At 43.5% G+C, this 21,276-nt stretch overlaps 1 protein-coding gene across 2 annotated transcripts in view; it reads right to left on the reverse strand.

The window, feature by feature from the left end:
- The window catches only part of Zbtb40 (zinc finger and BTB domain containing 40), a 66,249-nt gene that overhangs the window by 43,967 nt on the left and 1,006 nt on the right, over positions 1-21,276 (reverse strand). The window lies entirely within an intron of this gene.

Consider the following 21,276-nt stretch of genomic DNA (forward strand, 5'->3'; position numbering starts at 1 on the left):
CAGTGTCCTCATCCCCAGAGATAAGCCTATCAACCAAGCATGTACAAGGTGATAAAGTGCCATTTGAGATGAGCCTTAAAGTATGAGACTAGGAGACCATCAGTGACAGAGCCGTTGTGAGGGAAAATGAACCAGAGAAAAGAGATAAGGTAAGAGAAACAACAGCAGCAAAGAAGGCACAAAGCTCCCAGCTCAGCTAAATAAGAAACGCTGAGAGTACTGAGAACCAGAAACTCTTGTTGGTGAAAATATAAAATAACTATTTATGAAACTGCACAATTTATACAGTGGAAGGAGAGGCTCCTGTTTACATGACATCATGGATGCATTTTAAAGAAACTGCCAGAGAAGGCAGACACAAAAGAGCATCTGACTAGATGGTCCTGCATACAAGATGCCAATGTAGGCAAAGCTGAAAAATCAGGTGATGGCATCAGGAATGAGAAGCATAGGAGAACTCTGGCAGAATAGAGATGCTCTCCATCCTTTTTTGCACAGTGGTAATTCCTACTGTTTTCTCTTTTAGGGTGCCAGGTATAGAAGTCAGGGCCTCACAATGTTAGATAAACAAGTACTCTACCACTGAATTATCCCCATCCCCACCCCATGAGTTGGGTTTTACAAGCAAATCTGCCAAATTTCATCAAATACATACTGGGCATAGTGGTGCATACTTTTAATCCCAGCACCCAGGAAGCAGAGTCCTGTGGATTTCTGTGAGTTCACAGCCAGCCTGGTCTAGAAATTGACTTCCAGACCAGCCAGGGTCACACAGTGAGATCCTGTCTGTCTCAACGCTGCTCCACCCCCTAAAATTTTTTTTCAAGCATAGAATACTTAAGATCACTAATGGTGATCAATGATGGTGCACAGTTGCAACACCAGCCAGCTACCGGGAGGCTGAAGCAGAATTTCCAAGTTCAAGACCAGTCTGGACAATACAGTGAGACCTCCATCTCTAAAAGTAAGCAAGACAAACTGCTGATGCTGAGGGGTGTAGTCTCACACACCAACCACTGACTCTGGGAATTAAAGGTAAGCAACATGGAAGCTAAGAGAAGTAAGACTAGATTAATTTTCTGTGAGCAAGAAGATGCCCCAAATATCACTGGCCTGTTAAGCATGTGATGACATGTAAGAACATGTAGAAATAAAGGCTAAGCCTAGGGACAACTCAGTAGTCCCTTGCCTGGCATACATGAGACCCTAGGTCTGATCCCTCAGCAATAACAGAAAGGAAGGAAGAATTTACAAACCGAAGGTATAAAAAATAATAAGGAAAATATGACTAATTCAGTAGTGAGTGAGGGAAAAAGAAAGCAAGAGAAGTGTCCTAAATAGAAACAAAGTAAGATGGAAGTAATAAATCCATTAAGTATTAGTAATCACAATAAGTGAACAGGTGACAATTTTCTTGTCAAGAAGTAGGTATCCTTTGCTTAAACTTTTTTTTAATTTAATTTATTATTTTACATGTTGATCCCAGTTCCCTATCCCTCCCTCCCTCACTTTCTCTGCTTAAACTTTTAAAAACTATATTGTGTGTGTGCATGCATGTATGCGTTTCTGAGTATATTTGTACTTAAAATAGTACCTTGTGTGTTTACACTTAAAATAGTGTCTTGTGTGTGTCTGTGTGTGTCTATGTATCTACACTTAAAATAGTGCTGTGTATAGTTAAATATTAATGAATGAGCTATTTTTACTACCCAGAGGCTGTGAAATGTCTAAACAGTTTTGAAACTAACCTTCTGGCTTAAGTATCTGTCTTTAAAGAAACAAACTATACAGCCTTTGCAGACCACTTTGGGAATGTGAGCTACAGAAAGCCCAGAGCTCTGGCTAAGCTATACTTGAGAAACAAATTATACAACCTATACAACCTTTGCAGAACACTTTCTGCTACAGAATTCTGTTACTAAGTAAATGCATGTGATGATCCATACAAATGCAACTTGGGGGGAGGGAGCAATAGAAAGTCCAGAGGCTAAGTCATACTTGCCACAGTTTCCAACATGCTCTCCTGTTTCAGCCTAACTCCCTTTGCAGGAAGTTCCATGGAGAGAGAATAGAACACTCACTACAGTGTGGTTTGGGAGGTAAAGAAACTTACAACAGATCATTGAGTGTTGAAATCTCTAAGTCTTGAAGATTGACACAGGAACAATATAAAGTATGTTACAAAGCACTTGCAGAAATTGCTAGGCTGGGGAAACTGTCAGAGGTCCCATGGGGAAAACGTTTAAGCAACAAGAAAGAACTCCAGAAAGAAGGATGGTCCTCAAAGGAGTGCTTTAAAGCCTCAAGAAAAGGCTATACTGACTCAGAATAAAGACACCAGACAGAAGAAACTTAATTGGCTGAACCAAGTGCTGTATAATGACCCAAAACACAAATGGGAATTCAACACAAAGTAGAAAACTAGGCCAGCTTTCTAAAAGGGGCACAAAGAATATTTATTTAAATTTCTACCCTGACTCCTTCCAAAAAAGATTTGGAAGTCTTGGGTCCCTTACGTTCCACAGAACACAAACCAGAGAAGGCAAGTGGGTGCAAAGCCCTGTTTGGAGGGAAGGTGACATCTCTTTAAGGAACAGGGAAGGAAGTAACACTGAAGATTCCTATATCCAAATACACTGTGGAATTGAAAAGTTCTGCCTTCACAGCCCCAGGCAAGTTCCCCAGCAAGGCATCAGTGAAGAAAACCTCTGCTGCCACGACCGGAGAGCAGAGCGTCAGATCTCCTGTACTTACTTTCCCGAGAGTCTCGGCACAGCCCACACACATCATCTACTAGGCACACTGCTAGGTGCTCTGTGGGAGCCAGGTGGAATATAAATCAAGACCCTTGTCCACAGGGAGCATATGGCCCACCCAGCACCAGTAACACTCAAATGGGCTCAGTCTGTAAGAGACCAGAGAAAGGAAGGGGAAGGAGAGAATGGATGGGCATCTCCACTCCCCTCCGCTTAGCAGCAAGGAAAAGGAAAAGGTCGGAGCTGTAATTGCCATTTAGGTATGATCTTAACAGGTGGGGACAAAGATCAGGCACACTAGCCAGAGGAGACACGTGGGCCCATTTCTTGAGGGGATCCCATGGCACTGCACCAGACACCAATGACAGAGGTCCCCAATACACCATGTGACAGCAGCACAGTGGGTGTGGCCAGATACAGAGCCAAGGGTAGAGGCTCCAAAAGAAGAAGAATGAAACTGAGTCAGTGCATGGGGAATGAGAGGCAGGATGGGCGGATCCAGGAGAGGGACCAACAGCAAGGACAGATGCCCTGACATCCTACCCACATTGTCTCTTAGTAGCCACCTGCAGGTGCTCAAAGGCTGGATTTCTACTGCAGGAGAGAAAAGCTACTAGAATTCTTGGTCAAGGATCGTCAGTTTGGGTCCGCTACTAATTCTACCCCCTGCTTTATTGTCTCTAGTGATAAGTCCCACCTCCTTTGCAATCTTGCCTTCTGTCTCATTGCCTGAGCTCTGTGGCAGCCAGAGAGTCCAGGGACCTTGGAGAGCCCTTTCCATTGCTTCCCTGGTGCAGAAGTTCATTACTTTATCTATCATGTACTCTTGTCACCCAACCAGATGACCTTAGTCCAATCTCTTCCTTTTCAAGGGAGGAAACTGAGGTCCTGGGAGGCTGAGCTGCTCTCTGATCCTACTCTGCCTTAACCCTGTGGCTATTTAGTATCGCACAAACAACCAGAGCCAGGTGAAATAACTGGCACTCTCAACATAATTAGAGCAAAGATCACACACTCAGAGACAAGAAATGGGGATTGCTCCACACGAAAAGATGATTTAAAATGTAAGGTATCTGAGGAATCAGCTGAGTTAAAAGAGAAGCCCTGGCAATTATTTCTGAGAATGTGAGGAGGGTTGGTGAGGTTAGAAAAGGGTAACTGTAGCTTTCAGCAGGCCTGGATTTCTCAAGTTCAAAAGCAGCTGTCATTTGGTATCTTCTCTAATACCAAGTGCCTGATAGGCAGAGCTGCAGTGTAAGGAATGCAGATTTCTCACTCCGAGGTTCATGTGTGTCTCTCACATGGAACTGTTGTTTCTATTGTTATATCACCATCTTCATCACTCTGCCCCAAATGTGGAGCAGCACCTCAATGGGCCAGTGGTCTTTGGTAAAGGTCACTGGGAATTCCAAGCAGCCAGAATAGCTCCAGAGAACTCTAGCATGGGAGGGTCTAAGGGCTGACCCAAGCACAGCATATATCTTCAGGGATTTGGGAGGCTATCTCTGAGCAAGGAGATGCAAGATATATAGCTTGTTTATGTACTGGGATTTACAGCTCCCAATACCATCTACCCTATGTACAGATGCAAACTAAGACACCAAGATATTAAATACCCCGTGAAAGGACCAAAAAGCTAATAAATTAGGGCCAAGTCCTGACATTAAGCTGGGCTTCAACAGGCAAGCCATGGTTCTGTGCTCTACAATGCAGGGCCACACTAATTGCTAAGACTTAGCCATCCACCTCCTCTGCAGGCAATTTCCTCCCACAAACTGAGCTGTCAACTACAGGTTACTTAATGGAAGCACCTCTATTCTCTCCTCCAGGAGACTGGTCAGGGAACCCATCATATCTACCACCCAGCACCTCAGGAGACGGTGTTTTACTCTTCCCTTTAATTTTTCCATTTATTCTTTTGTTGAGGTTCGAGTGATCAAATTAAGGGCTTTCTAGGTGCTAACTGAGCAAATGCTGTACCACTGTGCAACAATCCCTACACTTGGTTTCTTCTTCTTCTTTTTTTTTTTTTTTTTAATTTTTAGTTTAGTTTTGGTTTTTTGTTTATTTTCTTTTATAAGTGCACTGGTGTTTTGCCTGCATGTATCCCTGTGTGAGGAGATCGAATTCTAGAACTGGAGTTACCGACAGGTGTGAGCTGTCATGTGGGTGCTGGGATTTGAACCTGGTTCTTTTGGAAGAGCGGCCATTGCTCTTAACCACTGAGCCATCTCTCCAGCTCCCCCAACACTTGGTTTTTAAAAACAGGTTCTTGTAATACAACCCAGGCTGGCCTCTCTAGTGCCACTGTATCTGGTGACCAATTTTTCTAAATTGCCAAGTCATGCCTCCTACCAGTATTAATGTCAGTATGGTCTTTCTTTTTCATATTCTGCCAATTTATATGGGGCTGTCACTTTTCAAAGAATCACTAATAGCCACCATAATGATGCACCACAGTACCGTTCTAAGCATTTCTTAAGCTTTTTAACACTAACAACTCAGAAAGGCATTAAACTCCATTCTCAACAAGGCCTTGACAGTGAAGATGTTAAGTCACAGCCCAAGGGCACCGGTAGTCAATACAAGCAGTGAACATCTGTCTGACTTGAAACTCAAGTCCTCTCCTCCACCACAGCAACTTCCCAGGCTTTAATGTGCCCAAGAATCACACAGAGATCTTGTCAAAGGAAATTCTGGCCCAGAAGTTCTAGTGTGAAGCCTGAGATTCTGCACTCCTAATATTTCCAGGTGACACAGATGCCACAGGGAAGCCAGGTACTGTCTGCCAAAGCCCAACCTCAAATCACATCCATTCATATCTAATTATTTTCAGTTATGTTAAAGCAACACTTCATTCATGTCTACCAACTTACAAGTCATCCACACATCTCTCCCTTTTGTACTGGCTCTAGCCAAAACAAGAACAAGAATAAATCTACAGAATACAGAGAATTCTATAGCCAGGCCAGCCTTAGGCAAACAGCTCCACAACCCCTTGGCACTAACCCAAGTGCCTCTGGCCTACATTCCAACAATCTGCTCTTCCAAGAGCCTCTCACATCCCCAGCTGCTGCCAATCTAACTAGACCCAACAAGGTTCACTTTCAGGATGAGCTGCTCCTTACCTAAGGTGAAGAAGGTCACCGAGACCTCAGTAAGCCTCTGAAGACTCACCGATGGCACACACAAGCCATTGATACATGCAGAACTGAGTACAGTGTGCAGATCTTGGCTCATGCCTCTATACGTGACCTACTGTGGCATTTCTTTTCTAAACACAATGCATCTGCCTTCCTCCACACAGCTCAACTTCTCGGCAGCCTACTAGCCAGATTCTGAAAGCTGCCTGAAACAGCATTCAAACCCGGTATTCTCTTCTGTGCTGTCAAAACTTAGAACTCAATATTGCATGCTGTTTGGGATTTGGCAATATCGGGAGGGCTTCAAAGGACCTGACACCAGTCCCTCTCCCCACCCAGCTCCGTGTCACTCAGCAGAACAAATTTCCTATCAGAGACCACATGCAGCTCCTAGTTGTCCCTCAGGAGTGGGTTTCAGCCCCCCAAAGCAGCTGAAGAAGCCCATCACATCTTGTGAGTGTTACAAAGGCTGTGCCCCACATGCACTCAGTGCTCACTGGGCCCCTGCGCACCGCACATTGTTCTTGCCCTCTGTCAGGGTTTCTGTGTAGGGCCATCTATCCCAAGACTCCTAGGACAGGAGTCATCAAGGGGATGAGCAGGAAGCAATTAAAACATCGTTTTTGGCCAATCCACTAGACCTGCCCTTTTCCAGATCCTTAACTCTCAAATGCCAAAGCCAGTAGCACAGGACTAATGCCTGGTGTATGCTAAGCATTTTCCACCCCCTTTAGTTCCCCTAACATCCCCATCAGATGGAGAGCTTACTATCTCCAGCTTACAGTGGAGGAAATTGGTATCCAGCAAGGGAACTTGCTCAAGACTGCACAGGAGTCATTAATGTTAGGCACAGCTTAAATGCAGATCTGCCCAGCTCCTTGCCCTTAAAAAAATATTATTGGAGAGTGGAGAGATGTCACCGTATACATGTGGAAGTCAGAGGACAACTCTGTGGAATCCTTTCCTTTCAGCTTTATGTGATATCCTAGTTAACTGTCACAGCCTAGAGTAACTGTAGAAAGAGGGTCTCAGTTGAGGGTCTGCCCAGATCAGACTGCCCAGAGCATTTCTGTGGGCACCGTCTTGAATGTTAATTGATGTAGGAGAGCCTGACCCACTATGGTCAGCAACTTTCCTCAGGCAATTGCTGTTGGGTTATGTACAAGGAGGCTAGCTAAGCACGGACCTGTGTGCAAGCCAGCAAGCAGTGCTCCTCCACGGTTTCTGCTTTTGAAAACTCAAGTTTTCTAGTTCCACCACTGTTTTCTCTCAGTGACAGACCATGAGCTGTAATGCACCCTCTCCTCTTAGCTGCTTTTGGTCAGGGTGTTTTATGACAGCAACAGAAATGGAACTATAACATACGGCGTATGGGATGAAGCTCAAGTCACCATACTACAGTCAGTGCCGTTCTCCACTAAGCTCTCCTCTCAGCTCCTGGCTCCCTGTTCTCACTTGCAACCTCAGTTTCTCTGGTTGCCAGGGTTTCTGGGCTCCCCAAGCCTCTCTCAGGAAAGATGAAGTGCTAGCCAGTCTGATGGGAGTGCCTCCATTTGCAGAGCCTTACTGAACTTTGCTAGAAACTGAGTGACGCTATTTATCTAGGAAAACGCTCCTGGCACAGGCCAGCGAGCTGGCTGCCAAGAAACTTCCCCACATGGCTTGAACTTAATTTACCAAAAGGTCTGACTTGGCTATCAGCTTTGCAGATACATAAACCCTAACCTTGCAAAATCTCACAGTTGGCTGGACTTGAGAAACACAAATTACTCAATATAAATCAAAGAATCAATTCATAATAATATTCTTTGCAGTTATCTAGGAGAAGATGCAAATAGCCGGAGCAAAAAACACCAGAAAGCCCTTTTCAAATCACAGAATAGAAGAGAAGGAAGTTGGCTCCATGGAACTGACATTTAGAGAAAACTCTGTAAATCACCTTGGTCATTAAAGTAAACGCCTGGCTCCAAATTCAGCAGGCAAGTTTTAGAGTCAAGGTGCAATGCCAACTGACAGTGTCTTGTTCTTTCTGCCATTGAGGTCCCATACCCTTCTGCAGCCTGGTCTTTCCTGTGACAGGTGCATACAGGATTCTGTTGAGCACTGGGCAAGAGCTGAGGTTTTGATGGCTCCATCAGAAGGCAAGGAGGACCCTCACTGACTTTGGTCAATGTCTTTCTTTTGCTCTGCGCATCTATCTGTAGCAGATCAGATCTAACCCTCTTCCAAGTTGCCTAAGAACAAGGAAGATCCCAAATCACCTTCATCCTGTCCTCTTCAATGTCACCAACACAGACTGGCTGCAACAGACTCATGCCTCATTCCCTTTCTGTCCCCCTTACCCCACTCCTTGGCTTTCTCCACATGCCTCATTCACTTACTACTTAGCCTACTTTCCCATCATTCATCACCAGATTAAAATTTGGAAATTAATTCATCAATGTATACCATCATGAAATGATCCTTTATAAGAAGGTGATGAAAGCAGAGTGTGGTGGTGCCTGCAACCTCAGCACACAGAAGGCAGAAGGATGGTGTGTCGGATGTCAGCTTGGGTTACCCAACAGGATTCCATCAAAAACAAAGAAATAAAAACCAGAAAACTGTGCAATTAGATTATGCTTAGAGACTACATAACTTAACCGATGAAGAGACTGACAGAAATTATGTGGCCTGCCCAAGTTGTCCATGTATCTAAGCAATGCTAGACCCAGAATCAAGGAGCCAGGTTTCCGAATCTTATGTTTGTGTTTGGACCAAAACTAAAACACCCAACTTCTAGCAAAACAACAGCAGGGAGGGCCCTGTGTCATAGCCCTGGACATGGTACACAACACAGTTTTTCTCCTTCTTTAACTGTGATTAAAATACCAACCATTGGGGCTGAAAAGATGGCTCAGTAGTTAAGAGCACTCACTGCTCTTTCAGAGGACTTAAGTTTGATTTCCAGCATCCACATGGCAGCTCACAACCATCTGTAGCCCCAGTTCCAGGAGACCTGATGCCCTCCCTGACCTCTGTGGGCACCAGGAACGAAAGTGGTGCATAGACATGGACGCAGGCAGACACCCATATACATTTTTTAAAAATTAGGAACATAAATATAATTTGGGGGCAATTAAATCAGAAAGATTTTTCAATGGTAATATTTAACTAGGAAGGAGTAATTCTGTAACATAGGACTCACTGTTAAACTTCCTTGGAAAATTCCATGACCTGGGTAAGTCACTTGAATTACTGAACTTTAGCATCTTAACCGTGCTGTCAACATTAAATACTCAGAGAGAGAGAGAGAGAGAGAGAGAGAGAGAGAGAGAGAGAGAGAGAGAGAGAGAGAGAGAGAATGTCATGTAGCCCAGGCTGTCCTCAAGCTAGCTATACAGTCAGTACCTTGAACTTCTGTCCCTTGTTTCTCTATCTCTCAGAGGTGAGATTTTAGGCAATGGACCACCCCATCTTAGATGCTCACATTATTAAAAATGTTAATGCAGCATGTTAATGCAGAAGAGGAACAAGGAGCTGGGCACTCACACCATGTTGAGGAAGCACGAACTAGCAAAGCATGTGGAGCCTACTCATCTAGAACTAGAAAAATGCCTTTTGACAGGATAGGAGTATCTGGGGATGGAAAACAATGTATTTATTTGTGTTGCTGCTTAACTGTTTTACCTAAATAAATTTACATATCAAGTATGTAATTATAGAAAATAAGTAATCCCTGATAGAAAAAAAAGCATACGTCATTTAAATTCATTCAAGGATTCTGTCAATGCAAAGGAAGTGAAATGTTCACCTGCGCTGTATTCAAAGCAAGAGTATTAATGGTAAAAAACAACAACAACAAATACAAAACACTCTGAAAACTTAAAATACAAGAGATTTTTAAATAAATATGGTATAGAGCCATACTTAGGAATATTATGCAGCCATTCAAATAGGCTTTTGGCTGGGGCATCAGGAGTATGCTTGCTTGGCTAGTATGTATAAGAACCTGCACTAAACACTCAGCACTGGCCAAAGTTCTCTATGATACCAAAGGACAAATAACCAGAGACAATAGAGAACCCAGATAGCATGTCATCTTAGCTTTTCAGTGCCAGGCATGGTGGCACACACCTATGACCTATGTACCTGGGCGGTAGGGACAGGAGAATCAGGAGTTCAGGGCAGCCTAGGCTACACAAGATCTCACAAACAAAACAACCAACTCTTCTATATCAAAGGACACCATTGTGAAAGTCAAAAGGTGACTCAAAGAACAGAACTACATCACTCAGAAATCATCGATCTGAAAAGGACGGCAAGGCAGAATCAGCTATGCACCAATGAGCCAACCAAAAATGAGCAAAGGATTGGCCAGGTGTGTCCCTTAGGCCAGGCAAAACAGACAATGAACACAGGAAAGAATGTGTGCCAGGCTGTAAGGAAACTAAAGGAGGGAAAACAAGTGCTGCTGAGCATGCACTGTGGCTGGAAACCTACAGAAGTGCGGGTGGGCCTGCAGACGGTGCAGCCACCCTGGGAAACAGTTTGGAAGTTCCTCAAAACGCTCAACACACTCACCAAATGTGGTGGTGCACACCTATAACCTGCCACTCATAAGGCTCCGGCACATAGTGGGACTTTGTTTCAAGAAAAAAAAAAAGTTAAACAACAAATGACTTAGCAGTTCCGTTGCTAGTATACTCACTAGAGAGCTGAAAACACACATCCACACAGAAACTTCTGCAATGGTATGAACTGGAACACTAAAGAGAGCAGATTGCCCACAACCTAATGCCCACACATCAACACCACACACATCAAATAGAAGAGAATTCCGCCAAAAAAAGAAGTGCATGCTGGCCGCATGCTACATATTACATGAGAATTGCAGACGGCAAACTCATGGAGACTGCAAAAGTGACAGTGGTTACCACAGACTGCAGGGAGGAGATGAAGAGTGACTGTGACAGGTTTCGAAGTGGTCTATAAAATGGTCCTGAAATTATCAAGTAATGGCTACAGACACTGAACCATACAATTCAAACTGAATTACATCTAAATGAATTAGAGCTAATAAATTACATTTAAATAAAATTTCTGAAAAAATTAAGACACTTTAAGATTTTTTAATAGTGTGAGAGAAATGCTGCTTTTTTTTTTTTTTTTTTTTTTTTTTTTTTTTTTGTCTAATTTTTAAAGACCGGGTCTCACTGTGTAAACCTAGCTAGCCTGGACCTTGTTATGTAGACTAGGCTGCCTCAAACTCACATAGATCTATCTGCTCCTGCCTCCTGAGGGCTGGAATTAAAAGTCATGTGCTGCCACACTCAGTATGTGCACATGCTGTGCACACAACAAACACAGGGGTTCATGTAGACTGGTCTACTTTTCAACCTCTGATCCTCCTGTCTCCACTTAAAAAGTATTAGCATTGCAAGCATGCACCACCATGTCCAGTGTGGAAAAATGTTCTTGGTCTACTAAAAGGAAAACAACCAGGACTTGATGAACTCTAGTACTTTAAAAGCAAGTGTATGTGAATATGTATTTGCAGAGAGAATACAAAATACGGTGGCTATTCCTAGGTACTGTCTTAAAAAGAGGTTCACTGACTTCTTCACATGGTTCAAAATGCACTTGATTTATTTACGGGTGCCAGAGAACAAATCTGGGCCTCCCAAATGCTAGGCAAGTGCTCTACCACTGAGTCTTTCCTCCAGCTCAAATATGTGCTGTATAGTCAGGGCGTTTAAAATTTGGAGGCCAGAGGTGCAGTTCAGTTAGTAGAGCACTCGCCTAGCACGCTTGAAACCCTGGACTCTAGCCCCAGCACCGTATAAATAGGTATGGTGGTACATACCTTTAAACATAAACCCAGAACTCAAGAAGCAGTTCAAAGTTGACCTTGGATACACAGTTTGAGGTTAGTCTGGGGTACATATGACTCTGTCTTTAAAAGAAATTAAAAACCTTAGAAGCCCACGTAAGCCTGTGTGGGTGGCTTCAGTCAGGGTCTTCTCCAACACAGTTCACTCACTGAACATTTACACTTCTGTTGTGTACCAAGCATAGTAAACAGGACACTGTGCCACAAGGGAACTTCCTTAAGTGTAAGGTAGGGCTTAAGCCCACACTGTATCAGGAAAGAGAAGTCACAAATTCCTTATATTATCCATAGACGTCCAAATGCACCATTCTCTGGGAGGAGTAGTTCTCTCTCCCCATAGTCAAACCAAACTATAGTGTGGTGTGAATTCCAATGGGAAAACAAATTATGTGACAAATTATGGAGTCTATATGGCTGTTTCCTCACCTCCCAAACAGGGTTACTGAAAGGCTGCCAGAGTATAGGCAAAGCACTGACTGTCAAGAGCATGGTATGACACTGGCTCACAACCTCCTATAACTCCTGTTCCAGGGAATCTGATGCCTCTGGCACCCTCAGGCGCCTGCACAAATATACCCTAACCCACACACATATACACAATTAAAAAATAAATCTTTAAAACTATTTAAAATTTTAAAAAGAAAATTAAGGATCACTGGGAAGGCTGGTTTCCACAGCTCCAAGCTGAGAACAGGCATCTGATTCCTACCCTGCCTCTAACAGCCACCCTAGGCAACTAATTACTTTTCCCAGATTCTCTCAATTCCTAATGAAACTCTTCTTGAGGAGTTCCACAAAATACAATGATGCAAAAACATCAAAATAACATAGCAAACTGCTCACACCCTCTTATCGTCTGACTAATTCGTAGAAACAAGTGATTCTGCACATCTATTACAACAGAAGGAGGCTCTGCAGGACTTAGGTGCCTTTCTGGGCACGCTGCTCTGATCCAGTTCATCCAAGATTACTCTTCAGACTCCACTGCAAAATCCCTGAGCAGCACAGCCGCTTAATGAGCGACTGGGGATTGTGACTGCATTATACTTAATGCCAACTTTTCCATCTTGCAGTCAAGAGTCTCAACAAGCAATCACTGCTTTAATGCTTTCAAATCCAGCCTCTTAGGTGTACAAAAGACCCTTGGCTTTGTCACTGATAGGCCTTTTGCTCTGACCTGAAAACCTGGATAACTTACAAGTTCTCATAACTTCATTATCTGACTACATCTTTCTTCAGCAGGGAATACATCTGGACTACACATTTAACACAGAGCCAAACTCTAACCTCCAAATCCCCATCTAATGTACAAATGAAAGCTCCCTGGCAAGGACCCAGTATCCCACTAAGCACTATGATTCCAGAGGCCATGTGCTCCACAGTAAAGGTCTGGAGTGTGCCCTCTGGACACAATGGCCCAGGGGTGAACACCAGCTTGGCTCCCTAATGCGCTAAGACTTGAAGCAGGTTGATTATTCTTGGGAACTCAGTTTCCTCCTTGGTAAAACCAGATGACAGCAGGGCTTGCCTCATGAGGTGTTGCAAGTTGATACATATCAACAGCTCCAGTAGTATCAAAGACACTCATCAGAATGAGCTGGTATTGCCCAGCATAGGCCACTGCTTCAAGGAGAGAAACATAAAAGTTCCCCTGCTAAAATGTCTGTTTTTATTACTGTGCATCATCATTTTAAGTTATATTTTTGTGACATATGTGTCAGATATTATATAATGGCTTTTGAGAGCAAAGACTTGATATAGTCCCATTGCTCATCTCACACAGCTGATTTGGGATGAAAGCCAGGTAGGAAAGGGAAACATAGGATAGTGTGAGGCCTCTCATAGAGCAGCAGGCTATGATCTGAGAAGTTTCATACAAAACCCAGCATATAATAGGAATGAGGACTTTCTCAGGTGACCCTGGCCCAGTTCTCACATTTCATAGCTGAGTGTTTTATCTTGCAGTTCCTTGATGATGGAAGTCTAGGAAGACCCTTCTTCCTGTTTCCTATCTTACATGTGCAGCTCCATCTCATAGTAATTGATCCAGGTCATTCTATGGACACCTAGCAAGTCAACTAGAGCCGGGGATTAAACCTAGGGTATAAATACTGAGTATAAATACTTACCCCAGCCCTAAGTCCATATTAAATTCACAATAATAAATAGCTGCTCCTTGGTACCCATCTGTATTGATTCTAGTCTGCCAGTTATCAAAGCCTTTGGATGCCCAAAGCCCACAGAACATTGTACAGAACTCCAAATTGTTCCTGCACATCCTTCTGTAAGCTTTCATCTCTTAAAGATGCAAATGCTATATAAACAGCTGATTGTCCAGGGAAGGAAAACTCTGTACATGTTCAAAACAGGTATATTCTTCCTCAAATATTGTCAATCCAAGGTTGACTGAATCCAAGGATGAGAAACCCATAGGCAAACAGGGCCAACTATATATTCTAAATGGCAAACAATGAGGAAGACCATCAGGAAACAGGGAGGACAGTTGTAAGGTTGCCATAGGGACCCATCTATAGTAGGTAACGTTCTTGTACCCTAGGCATGTATACATGTGGTCTTATACAATCTATGCAAAAATCAGTGAGTCAGTTTCTAATATTAATCTTTCTTCTGAGGAAGTGGAGGCCAGGCAAGATGAAGGTATTTGCCCAAATAACCAAGTCAGTGAGTGGAAGTCAGTAAATGAACTCACACTGTCTGGGCCAGAGATGAAACTGTTTCCAGAAAATTTATAAGGTCCAAGCTTGAGAATTTCCAATTCAATGAACCTTGGCAGCTTAGTCTTCTCACGTCTGGACAGCTTGCTACTGCTCAGAGGTACTGTATACACACAATAACCAAGGTGGGTTGTTTGTTTGTCTTTTTGAGACAGGGTTTCTGTGTGAAACAGTCCTGGCTATCCTGGAACTCACTCTGTAGACTGGGCTGCCCTTGAACTCACAGATAGCTGCCTCCCAAGTACTGGGATTAAAGGCAAGCGCTTGCTACCACTGCCTGGCACAGTAGAAATTGGGTGTGAAACTCCTATGTACAGCACTTACCTGGCATGCCTGAGGCCCCAGATTCCATGGCCAACACCAGTGAGACTGAGGACATGGACTCTGCTGTGTGATGCACTGGCACAGAGCGGAGCTTAAATGTTCTCACAGGCTCACTTCAGAACACGGCTACTGGGAGGTGGTGAAACTTAAAAGGTGGGGTGCATGGAAAGTCTGGGTGGGCACCGGGGTATATCCCAGAGGGGATAGCAGAGTCTGTTCCTCTATGCACTCCTAGCCTCACCACAGGCCCCAAAGCAACAGGGCTAACCACCCACAGAACAAACCATGAACCTCAAACCTCCACAACAAATGAGCCCAAACTCTTCTCTTTATGCCTTGCTACTTCCTGGGTATTCCATACAGCCCCATGCCCAGTTTCCCAGCAGTGGCTATAAATAGGGTATGCCTGTGTACCCAGTAGAGCCCTGGTGAGCTCAGGCCAATGTCCTTCATGATGTCTGGCAGTACACAGACAAGACGGTTTGCTCTCAGAGAGCTCATGGCCCAGCTGGGGAGAAGAGCCCTCTCTCTCTGCCTAAGTCCGCCTTTTCTTCCACCTTTGTAAAGAACAGAAGCACAGAGCCACTCCAGACTCCTGTCTTTTCTGCACCATGTCCTACCGCAATGTTCAGATCATTCGGCCCTCAGTACCCTCTGTGTGAGCTCCATGGAGCAACGTCATTCTCTTCTCCTGTGCTGGTAACTTCTTCCTTTGTCTTTGAAGAACTGGGAATTGCTTTTATCTCTAGCTTTCCCCCAGTCCATCACAAGGGAGTATAACAAGAGGGTTATCTTAAGGAACTAAAAAAAAAAAAAAAAAAAAAAAAAAAAAAAAAAATGCAGAAGTGTAGCTCCTCCGCTGCCTTTAACTCCAGCAAAGAGCCTGTGGGATTCCATCGTTATTTGCTCAAAAATGTTCAAAGAGAAATACGGAAAATTTCATCCTCACCATTCTGCAGCCCAGGAAAGAAACCCAGAACTCTAGGGGCCAATTACTCCACTGTCTGGACTTTGACCTTCAGAAGTCTCCCTCTGGTTTTAACCTGACTGGAACTGAGGGCATCTGACAGCAGAGGGCCAGCTGAATGAGCAGCTTGTGTCCAGGGTGGTCATACCTAATGACTGCCAAGCCCTCAGAAAAACACCCGAAAGTTGCAGTGCCATGCCAAACCTACAGGCTAATCGAGCAAATTTCACTGTCACTTACTTTAAAGTTGCTACCTTCATGACTTCGTGACATAGGGCTAGGAGCTGGGCACTCAAACAGGGGTGGCCCTTTGAAAATCAATCACTACCCAATGGCTCTAATGAAATCACAGGGAGGAGCCAGAGCAGGCAGCCGCATAGAGGCAGTGAAGCATGAGCAAGCCTGGCTGGCCGCAGACAGGAGTAAGCCACGTTCTAGACAGGAGGCTCATGCCAAAGCTGAGAATATAGCCATGCTGAGGACGGAGGCACTCCCGCCTTCCTCCTTTCTGCCTTGCCCAGAACAAACGAAGCTGACAATGTGAAGGGGCCTCTCACAGACTAAGCCCAGCTTAGCGTTGCAATTCTCCTATGGAGCCTTCAACATGTACTTGCCCAAGCCTAAGAAAGAGCTCATCGTCTTATCCTCAAATTATTACACTGAGAAATTTTCTTCATGGTTTTAGAAATGGGAGCAGGAAGAAGTTGGGAGATTCTAGCTCAGTGGTAGGGCACTTCCTAGCCTTTGTACCACCATAACAGTAATAATCTTTAAAACAAGACCAATAATTGGGACCTTAAATTGTAAAAATAAATACATGCAACATCACCAAATGGACTCATCAGGTTGTATTTATCTACACATATATAACAGTAAAATTAAGATATACATATATGTAACAATAGAATTAAGAGGTCATGAAGTGGAGAGGGAGTCAGGTTACATGGGAAGAACTGGAAAGGGGAGACTGGAAAGGGGAAATGATGTAAACACAGGACTTGTGAATGAAATTCTCAACTGACAAAATGTTCAAATAATCAGTACCAAAGTTCTAAAAGCTGAGGTCATTTTGTGCAATGGACACGGGGCTACAGTGTGGCATTTTCTTTGAAATGAGGATTGGCTCACAGGAGGCACACTATTACTGGCAAATCTGAATGGCCCTACTCATCTCAAGTAAAACTGGTATTCACAGGCTTCCTCTTCTGGTTAGAATCAGAAAATGTGACTATCTAATAAAATAGGTAAAAGCTCCTAGTGGCTGTGAGGAGCACACAAGACTACACGGCATAGTTATGTTAGACACCTAGTGCAGTGCATGACACTGTGTGTGTGTTCAACAATAGGAAGTTTTATTATGATATAGTATTTACTGTCCATCAGTGGCTGCAGATTTAGGAGTACCTGGGTGTGGATGCAGCAGGGACCTTTTCAGGTACAGGTCTTACGGCCTCTCACTGTCACCCTCTCTCATTTCCCCTTTTCTAATTTGCTCATCTATTTAGTGGGTGCATGCTGACTGCTTCCTAAATACAGGACAGAGTGCTAAGTACTGAGCAGGAAATGGTGGAAATAGACAATAGAAGGATCTTTGAGGGGGCAATGTAACAGGATGAAATGCCCTAAAGGGGTAGCTATGAAGCATCCGGTTACATGCTATAAGCTGTTGCAACATCCAGCACACAAGTCATAGTAGCTTTAACCAGAGGGAGAGGAAGGGGAGCAGAAACTAACAGAAAAGCGGCTTCACAAGCAGCAGTTTCTACCACCGTCTCCTGCTGACAAGAAGAAGAAACCGTGTAGCCAACTAGACTTCACCACTCTGCAAGATGGCATGTAATACACAATCAACCACCATGCAGTACAGATTTTTTAAAAACAATCATACCATGTCAATCTAAACAAAATAAAATTAGCAGCTGTGTGATAGGATGCATGCTAAGCATGTGCAAGGTTCTGATTTTAATCCCTGGCACTGAAAAGAAATGCATCGAATATTTTTAAAAAGAAGAAACAATCTGGGTTTGGTGGCATTCTGGAGGATTCTTGCAGGAAACTTCAAAGGACTCATGGATCCACCGAGAGCCAACATTTCCCTGGAGATTAACGATCTCTGTTTTTCACGGATTATCTGTACTGCAATTACTCTGTGTAAGGAAATGAGTTACTTGGCATCTCGATTTTGAGGATCCCAGTTAAGTAGCATCAGGGAAATAGAAGGAAAGCCACTTTCTTCCCTTGTCCTCCTTTTTCCTGAAGGGGCTGCCAGGGCTTCACACTGTGTGCTCTCTGCAAATGAAATACTGTACCCTCTGCAAAGCTTAAAGAAAACGACAGCTTCATCTCTGAATTTAAATGTCTATAATATTTAATTCTTCCTATGTGGTTAGTAGCTTGCTTCTCCACACTATCCAGATGATGACTTTGGAAGGTAAGCTATTGGAAGTTCAGGAAAGTACACACCCCAATTCAATTTCTGCAGAAAAATCAAAATGCTCTCAGGGTTGAGAGTTGAAAACAGCTGAGGGGCCAATACCTTCCCCAGGTGTTGGCCCAGGCGATGCTGGGGAGGGGGTAATGTGGGTACTGAGGATGAGGCAACAGGGCATACCAATTTGTTTTTCAATCTGTTTTACTTCAGTTCAGAGCATCATCTCAGACAGACAGCCCAGGAAAACAAGCCGCACTTTGGTTACTCTCAGTCTTCCTCAATCTGCAGATGCAGCTGAATGTTGCCAAAGTGCGGCTTGTTTTCCTGGGCTGCCGTCTGCACTGATGCTTTGAACTGAAATAAAATAGATTGAAAAACAAATTGGTATGCCCTGGCTCCTCCTGCAGTTTCATACCCTGCTTCAAAGCTGGCATTACCACCTACTCTTTACTGGAACCCAACAGACCCAAATCACAAAGTAGAAACAGCAAAGCTCAGATGGAAAGGTCCCACCCAAACCCAAAATAGCAATTTAATTCTGGGCTTGCAGTTCAATGCTGCATTAACATGCCACTCTGTGGCCAGCTCCCAGCTCCACTCACTGGCCTGGATGACATCTTCTGATGACATGCCTAACACGGTTATTGCATACAGTATAAAGCACAGCCTGACATCCATTCTTCCAAATGACAGCTCCAGTGTTCCGCTGATTTAGCACAGTCTATAGTTTCTCACACACTTGTTCTGGTGCTTTTCAAGTATTCCATACGATGGTAGAGATGCTACATTTTTGTTCTTTGAGACAGAGCCTCATGATTCTTGCTTTTTTTTTTTTTTTTTTTTTGCTTGCTGGCACCAGATTCAGAGATCCACCCTCCTCTGTCTTCTGAATGCACAGATTAAAGGTATGTGCCAGCACACCTGGTTTAAAGGGTGCTTCTTTATTAAGAAGGTAATGAAAAGAAACCCACAATTAACTGCAAACACACCCTAGAGTTTCCACCCAGCCTTTCCTCAGAAAGCCCCAAGAAAGTACAGATATTGGGGCTGAACGGGTAGCTTAGGCTCAGAGTGCATGTTTGGTGTGAGTCAGACCTCAGTTCCAGTCCCAAATGCTCCCCAAAATGCGCATATCTCTCATGGACAAACACAAACAGCCGAACAGTTCTAAGCTTAAAGCACTAAAATGATGAAAAACTTTCTGTGTACACAACTGTATAGCTTGGTTTTAAAAACTAAATTCTGGGTTGGTGGGATGACTCAGTGAACTAAAGGTACCTGCTGCCAAGTCTGTGACCTGAGTTCAATCCCTCGTGGTGGAACCACATGGTGGTAGGAGAAAACCAACTCCTGTAAATTGTCTTCTTCCTTTCACAATCACACTGCAGCATCCAGGCACCTACACACACACACACACACACACACACACACACACACACACACACACACACACACAGAGACACACATACTTAATGTAAGTTTTAAATAATTTAAAGGAACAAATTCCACTTGGGAAAGCTGTCCTCTATTTAAACACTAGAGAAATCTATCTCCCCCTCTCCCCAAAAGATAGCAAAACACACCTCCCTCCCACCCCTCATTTTGCTTGTAACACATCTGAATTCCCACTATTATTTAATATATCTGGGGCCAAATTTGGGTTAGTCTTTCCAATTAGATGTAATTACATGCAATAGCAAGCAAGAGGATAGGCTGTGTTACTAGTTTGAGACCAAGAAGACCACATCTCAGAAAGAAAACTTGGAACCTATTAAGATATTTTTCTCTTCTTCAATTAGCAATACAATTTTTTGAGGCAGCCCCACTGACCAGACTGTAAGATCAGACAAGAACTGTGCAATATGCCAAACCACCCAGTTCTACCAGTGCTCTTGGTGTAGAACAAATTCTCAAATATTTGCTCAATGGATGCTCAAGATTTGTATATTTACTATCTTCCTGAAAACATCAAGCTGTGGCACTGGGTAGCAGCTGAGGCCACAAAAGTAAGATGTGGCATTATTCTTGTGGACCTCACAAGCTGGCAAGAAAGACAACAGATGGAACACAGCATGGTATGATCTATTTACTTCAGCTCTATGCTCCCTACGCATAAACCATCTTTCCCCTGGGTAAATGTTAATCCTAACACTATCTGTGTCACAGACTAAGTGACAGTTCACATTAAGCCTTAGTGCCAGTACCTGGCACAAAGAAATAACTACTCATTTTATTGCTATGATGCTATGAGATAGGTGTTTGAAATTATTTTTGTCAGACCAGCAGGGGTAATGTACAACTGTAATTCCAACATTTGGAAGCTGGGGCAAGAGATCTCAAGTTAAAGGTGGGCCTGGGCTGCACAACAAGACCTTGTTTCAAAAAAAAAAAGGAGAAATAATTATTTCTATGTACCTGCACATCACCCAAGCTCATTGAAGAATTTAAATTACACAGAGACAGAGGTCATGGTTATCTTGTGCACTAATACATTTCCAGGACTCATACCTGCAAATAGTAGACATGATTAAATTCACTATGCAAGCACAGGTGTTTAAAAAAAAAAAACAAACAAACAAAAGCCAGATTGTGGTAGTATACCCCTTTTAATCCCAGCACTGGGGAGGCAGAAGCAGGTGATCTCTGTGAGGCCAGCCTGTCTACTGAGCAAGTTCCACGACAACCTCCAAAGCTACAGAGAAACCCTGTCTCAAGAAACCAAAACCAACCAAACAAACAAACAAAACAACTGTTAAATATTTGAGGGAGCTCGGCAAAGGGCACATGCCTGTAATCTCAGCATTTGGAAGGAAGAAGCAGGAGGATCAAGAATTTAAGGTCAACCTTGTCTCAAAAGAAATAAAAAAACAGGTTGGGAACTACCATCACAGAAGAACCATGTCTACATGACCGGTGGGTATAATTTATGCCAAATACTGAAAAACTGCACTTTGAGATTGCTTACACAGCTATAACCCATACCAAGATTTGGATATAATCCCAAGGAAAAACACTCCCAGAGGGAGAAAATTTACAGTTTGAGGCAAC

Source organism: Phodopus roborovskii, unplaced genomic scaffold (assembly GCF_943737965.1).
Source record: "Phodopus roborovskii unplaced genomic scaffold, PHOROB, whole genome shotgun sequence".
Lineage (NCBI taxonomy): Eukaryota > Metazoa > Chordata > Mammalia > Rodentia > Cricetidae > Phodopus > Phodopus roborovskii.